This window comes from Pongo pygmaeus, chromosome 10 (assembly GCF_028885625.2).
Source record: "Pongo pygmaeus isolate AG05252 chromosome 10, NHGRI_mPonPyg2-v2.0_pri, whole genome shotgun sequence".
Lineage (NCBI taxonomy): Eukaryota > Metazoa > Chordata > Mammalia > Primates > Hominidae > Pongo > Pongo pygmaeus.
The window spans coordinates 56,886,526-56,893,183 of record NC_072383.2 but is presented as its reverse complement, the minus strand read 5'-3'; the positions used below and the strand labels follow the sequence as shown (position 1 = coordinate 56,893,183).

The window sequence follows — 6,658 nt, the reverse complement described above, 5'->3', positions numbered from 1 at the left end:
TTCAAAAAAGTTAAAATAACAAGCACAAGTGTCACTGAGTTATTAAGCAGTGGAGCCAAGTGTGCACCTAATCAGTTTCACGTTTTATCATTAAACTAAACTGTCTACAAATAGAAGCTATGCAAGAGGACAGTGTCTTAAAAGAGTGTGATCTTCCAATAAGTCACAGCCTGTCTTTATCCAGCACCAGGAGAGGTGTGGGAGAACACAGAATAATAATATACAAATATCATTACATATAAGCATTGTGCCAGGCCCTTTACATGTATTATCTTCATAGCAACCACAGAGGGTATGTGTTACCCCCCCATTGAAGACTTGAAGAAATTATTCCTTGCTTAAAATTACACAGCTAATGGCAGAGCTAAGATTTGAAGCGCTTGACATTTCTGCAACTGTGACACTGCAGCTTTTAGAGCACAGAGGAACTTAGATGTCATTGCTGCCAGTTCTCACCCTCACCTATGAGCAAACTGAGATGGTAAGATCCCATGTTTGTCCTCATAGGTAGAAACTGCAATAGAGGTCAACTTCTCCAACTTCCAGCCCAGTGATCTTTCTGCCTCATCATACAATATAAACATGACCCCTGCCTCAGGGAGCTTATACTCCAGTTGCAGAAACACAAATCATCAGAAAGCAGCATAAGTGAACATGTATTGGAGACTTCACCCTATGCAGAAGAGGCATGTTCTCTAGAATTTAAAGAGAAGCAGAGTCAGTGAGGACAGGAGAGGCAAGTGGGCAGAGGCTTTCTACTTTAATGCACATAAGAATCACTTGGAAGAATCCATTTAAATGCAGATTCCCAAGCTGGAACTCAAAATTTGAAGTCAGCAATGTACATTTTTTAACAAACAGCTCTGACTCTGAAGCATGCGCCAAAATTCACTACTTTGGGAAACAGGAAATTTGTGAGTAGGTTCAAAAGAGCAGTAAAAATCAAGACTCTATATAGTCTTGGGTATAGACAATAGGAACAGATTAAGGAGCATTTTGTAAACTAGGCAAAACCGTTTCAATTTGTATGATAAATTGGGACATTTTGGAAAAGGGGTGAAGATGAGTAAGAGCTGTGTGAAGAATGGTTTAAACCAGAGAGAACAAGGAATGAGGAGGAAAAGATAGAAAGGCCTGGGTGAGAAAGGGTGTGTTTTAGAGGTGTTTCAAATGGGAAACCAATAGGAGTGGCAACTGGTCAGATGGAGGGGATAAAGGAGATGGATGTAGGAGCACCTGATGGAGGAGGAGTAGCTGGGCCTGGCTGTAGATGCACACAACTCTATCGAGCTAAAAGTTAATAAATACTATTCTAGTTGTACACCATGACAAAGTTAAAAATTCTTCATGAAACATATAGTCATAAAAGGCATAAAGTGTTCCTTTCAGTACTTCCTACGTGAAAAAGGAAGCTAAACCTCACATTCCTCACAGTGTCCTGAAAAGAACCCTTTTAAAGGACACAAATTAAAAAATGTTGTGCTGATACTTGATCTCACCCAAACCAAGAGGCCCTGGGTTTGGCTCAGAAAAGGGTGATTATTTAACTCTTGTTTGTCAGTTTTCTTCATATTCTTCATTTCTGCCCAAAGAAAGATAAGTGAAAAACTAATGCTGGATATTCAGAAAACTATTTTCCAAAATTTTTAAAATGCTCAAACAACATTTTTAAAAATCCTTTTTTGCAGGTAGAGGAAAGATGAGGTACTAAAATTGGATATCAAGGACTCCTAGTCTCCAATGAGTAATCTTGTTGAAAAAAAATAAAAAATCAATAAGATGACCGTACAACTCAAATAATTTCTGCTAAACCAGACAAACCTCCAATAACTGTGAGAACTTTCTGATTATTTTTTTTTTAACTAAAGGGCCCAGGTCTTTGAAGTTTTGTTTTTTTTTTTCCGTTAACACTTGAAAAACAGTAGTGGGACTCCAAAGTCTAAATACCGTTTAAGATAATTTCAAAAATGAAAACCTGAGACTTAAAGACAAACCAACTAAGTGAGCATATGTATATGTTTTCTTAACTAATCACACACTATAGCTGAGCACTCCAGAGACACCGTAAGTTTGGAGTTAAAAAAAAAAAAAAACAAAAAAACTTTAATTGGATTACAAAGTCTAGTTCACTAGCTAGAACATTAGCAAAAGTCAGTAGATCTGCTTTGTTAATCTACAAACTTTTAAAAATTAACTTTATACATGATCATTTTATACTTTATACATGATCATTAATATAATCCAAGTTTTTCAACTTGAGAACTTCAAGTGTTTATAACTTAAAAAGAAAATATAATTTAGCTGCTCTTATTTAGGAAATTTATTTGAGGAATATAACTGAGAACTCTTCTATGAAATGAACTGGTCAATCAGGGTTCACATTAATAGAATTTTCAGTATATTTATTCTAAAATTAATTTATTCATTTAAAATATTTGAATATTTCATTTAAATTGTAGTCATTCTTATTTAACAGTTCGATTTAATTTTTGAGTAAATTCAGCATCTACTATACAATAGCTACTGCTAGGGACTGAAGAAAAGATGGTTGAAATGTGTGGGAAGGTGGGATTATAAAAATGAATAGCTCAGAGTCTAGTGAGAGAGAACTATGCAAATGGCTAGAATTTAATGTGAGAAATACTGTAATGTATTAACACCCAATGTTGTAGATACACAGAAATATAAAGGGGAAGGTTTCATTTGAAGCTGATCTTGAACAATAAGTAGGAACTAGCTGGGTAAAGGAGAGTGGGGTTCAGGGTAAGGCATTCTTGGCAGGTAACAAGATATGGAAATGCTAAGAGATATGAAATGACATGCTGTTTTGAGAAAACTACAAGTACATCAATGTGGAAAATCAAAGGGAATCTTAGAATGACAGGATCTCAGAGAGGATCTTAGGAATAGGAAAACACAAACTAGCCAGATTGGGAAGGGGGTTACATGACATAATCCTATAAGAAGGTGGAAGCTCTTGGCAGTTTTTACACAGGGGAATGCCATAAAACTGGGTCCTAGAAAAAGAACTCATGTCTGAGTGAAAAAAATAGATTAGAGTGAAAGCATCACTCAGTTTAGTTACAAAGCTAGTGCAGGCACAGATGTAGGCAGGGATGCTGACAAGTGTAAAGAGTAGATTAGATATCCAGGAGGTCCACTGAGTAGCACCAGGGAGTGGGAGGAGCTGAGTGAGAATAGGAGCACAATTTCCAGCTTGGTTGCTGAGTGAAAGATTGTTGTGCACCAAATAAGCTGGGGGATAGAGCCTGCCATATATATTATTTTATATCTAAGAATAACTTAAATGCTAACTAAGACATCAAGAGCATATGCTCCTCTCCTGGCCCCCCACTTATTTATTCAGGACTCTGGAAAGTGGATGTGGTGTCAATTTACTGTCTGCCTCATGGCAGAGCATGTCCCACAGCCACTGATGTCACTCAGTGGAGCACAGGGTGGGCAACAAAATGGACTGGAGATTCATAAATTTCTAGGCTATCCACGGTACCTTCCCATCATTGGTGGATAATTATCCCCAGGAAGAATCCACATTAGGCTTTATTATTGAGGAAGACCCTGGAAGTCAAGGGTTGAGAAGGCACAGAACTCATGGCCAGGGAAGATGTGATAGAGCATCCGCATAGAAATCCAGTTCTGTGAGAAATTTAATCCCTGAGAAGTTAAATGTTTTCCTGTTATCATCCTCCTAAGATCCTCTCTAAAATCCTGTCATTCTAAGATTCCCTTTGATATTACCACGTTGATGTACTTGTAGTTTCCTCAAAGTAAGTCAGCAGCATTCCTTTCATATCTATTAGCATTTCCATATAGTTATCTGGAAATGGTTATTGAAGGGATCTCTTCATACTGCCTACCTATGTCATTTTCCTGTGCCATTACCCAGAGAGAATATGTAATTTGGTCTGTATATAAAATCAAGTACATAAATAACTAATATCGCAGTTCAAGAAATGGTTTGAAGAGAGGTTCAGAATACAAGTGGTGCTCACAGAAGGGCAAAGAACACCCAGTAGTGAATCAGAAAATATAGAAGACATGTTGCTTTGAATAATAGTTTCAAATTCAATGAACAGAGGGATTGGAGGGAAAGACCATTCCACTCAGAGAGAACAGCTTGTCCAAAGGCCCAGGGAAGAAAAAATATTTTATGGAATTTCAAGTAACAAGGAGGAAGAAGAGTATAAGCAAGGAGAAAGCAGACACAGGAAAAGAGAAGAGCTTGGCAAGGTTAGGGGTGGAGAAATGTGGATGGTAGAAACAAAACAGAAAAAGAAGCCACGTAGTAGATAACCGTGTCCGTGAATGCTCTGTGTCCAAGCTTCTCAATCTCTATAATGAAAGAAGAAATGCCTTCCTCTCTTTCTCCCCATAAGCAATTAGGCATTTTCACTCTGTTCCTACAAGGTGAATAGAAATCTAGATATATTGTTATGAATCTGAATGATAATAGCTAATGTTTGTGCCCTAGGCATTAAGGTCATAAATTATCTCATTTATGTTATTTATTTTTTTTTAGTCTGATCTTATTTGTTACTCAAAAAATCTTATTTTTGACTGGATTCAGACAGAAGTAGAAGCTCGCTGAGCGGACAGTCTGCGTCTCTTGGCAATCTGTTCCTGGTGCTTCTCTTCAGCCTCTTTCATTCTCTTGGCTGAAAGTTTAGCATATTCTGCAGCCTCTTCCTGATTTTTTTAGTATGCTGCTTCTTCAGAGCAATACGCCACCGTTTGTGTTGCAGGACACATGGAGTAATAAGACGCTGAATCTTCTGTGCTTTGGTCCTAGGTTTCTTACCTTCTTTGTTGAAGGGCTTTCTTACAACATGCTCACAGACATCATCTTTAGAGAGATTGAAAAGTTTGTGGATTCTGCTAGCTCTTTTGGGCCCCAGGCAACAAGGCACCGTAGTATCAGTCAGTCCAGGAATATCCTTCTCTCAAGTTGAGAACGCTCAGATTGGCATCTACAATGTAACAAATAACAGATTTCGCTTTCTTTCTCTAGTTCTCCTTGGTCTGTAACAGGAATGCCCCTTACTCAGTAGCAGGTGGACACAGCCATGGGTCAAGACACACTGCTTCATAGGGAAATTTTGTTTGTCATTCCCATCACTTATTCAAACCACATAGCCCTTCCATTCTTCACCCAGAGTGTAAGCAGCAACTTCTGTGGCCATACGCTTCTCATAAAAAGTAAGAATTTTGCATTCATCAATCACTTAAATGAGTTTCTGGCAGCCAGTGGCTGGGAAGAAGATGTTCAGCTTCATCTTGAAGCTGCTGATGGTGGCCTCCCAAATTATCTCATTTAAATAACACAAAAACTCTGTGAGGCAAGTAGTATTATTATTCTTCATTTTAGATGGCAAAGCTAAAGTTTAGTGATGTTAATCCAGTAAAGAGGAAAGCCAGAATTCAGATACCAATGCAAAACTAAAGAAAAGGATTTGTTCATGTGCTCTGGATATCTGATCTCTGTAAGTGTTCTGAATGAGTCAATTTAGTCAAATCACCAATTTTGCCATTTTTGTAAAAAAAAAAAAAGTAAGTCAACTAAAAATAAACATCCTATTCTACTAGCAGCTGAGAGAAATGCTTTTCTTCCTTTCAATCACAGGTTTCTGACAATCTTCACAATCAGAATCAGTCTAGCATACTACCGAAAAATCCCCGCCTGAGCCCAATGGGCCCCAAGAACCTTAGAGAATCAGATAATCCCTTTACTAAATGGCATCATCAAAAATGTTACTTTTTCCCTCAAAATCAAAATATAAACATTAGGGGGAAATTATCTTAAATAAAAGCAAGAAATTAATCATAAAAAGAATTTGCTTGAAAGTGTCATAACTTTTCAATGGTTTTACTTTTCTTCCATATGTGTAAGGGAGAAAAATGTGCATGTATAAACATAGGTTGTCTTACCTTCAAGTGACTCCAAGAAAGAGTCATTTTTCAAAACAGAGTATTCCTATGTAAAACCTGCACAATAGTAGTAATGATTGTTTTTTGTTTAGTGTTTAAAAAGCAGCCCACCTAAATGAATTCCTACCTGCCAGACAGAACTGGAGTTAGCTAAAGAAAAAGAATACAGGGACAGGATGGCGCGCTAACTAAAATGCCTTTTCCAAATTCTCAAAATGCAACTACATGGACTATTCAAATTCAGCATTGAATATAAGATTCAGAGGAAAATTCTATTACAGAAGCAGTAGACAAAGAGACAAGAAGTGATACCAACTGCTTCCCTTCTTTTTGTACATTTTCCACCTTGAATCCCAAGGAACAACGTTCCAAACCTCTTATTCTTTCCTGGCTCTACGGTGCCTCTGAAATCAGTGATCCTGATAAATAAAATCCCATGAGGTCTGAAAGCGGTAGTTTCATGGACAACATTTAAATTGTTTCCATGTGCTTTCTGCTTGCACGGGATCAATCATCATGATTGGTGTATTATAACTTGCCCCGACTAAATTGGTCTCTCTCCTGTTGTTTTCTTTTCCCCAAGGAACTCAATTTTCCAGCAAAGAGCCTTCTGCTTTCCTCTATTTTTTTTAAATTTTCATATTAACTATAATACAAAAGACTAAATGAAAATCCAGACTCAGAGATTCTTGTTTTTAATCACCGGCAGGCA

The 6,658-nt window shown here is 37.4% G+C and overlaps 1 pseudogene; it reads right to left on the bottom strand.

Moving 5' to 3' along the window:
* Positions 1–4,568: 4,568 nt before the first annotated feature.
* On the bottom strand, positions 4,569–5,294 carry LOC129010308 (small ribosomal subunit protein eS6-like; annotated as a pseudogene).
* Between the last annotated feature and the right edge of the window lie 1,364 nt (positions 5,295–6,658).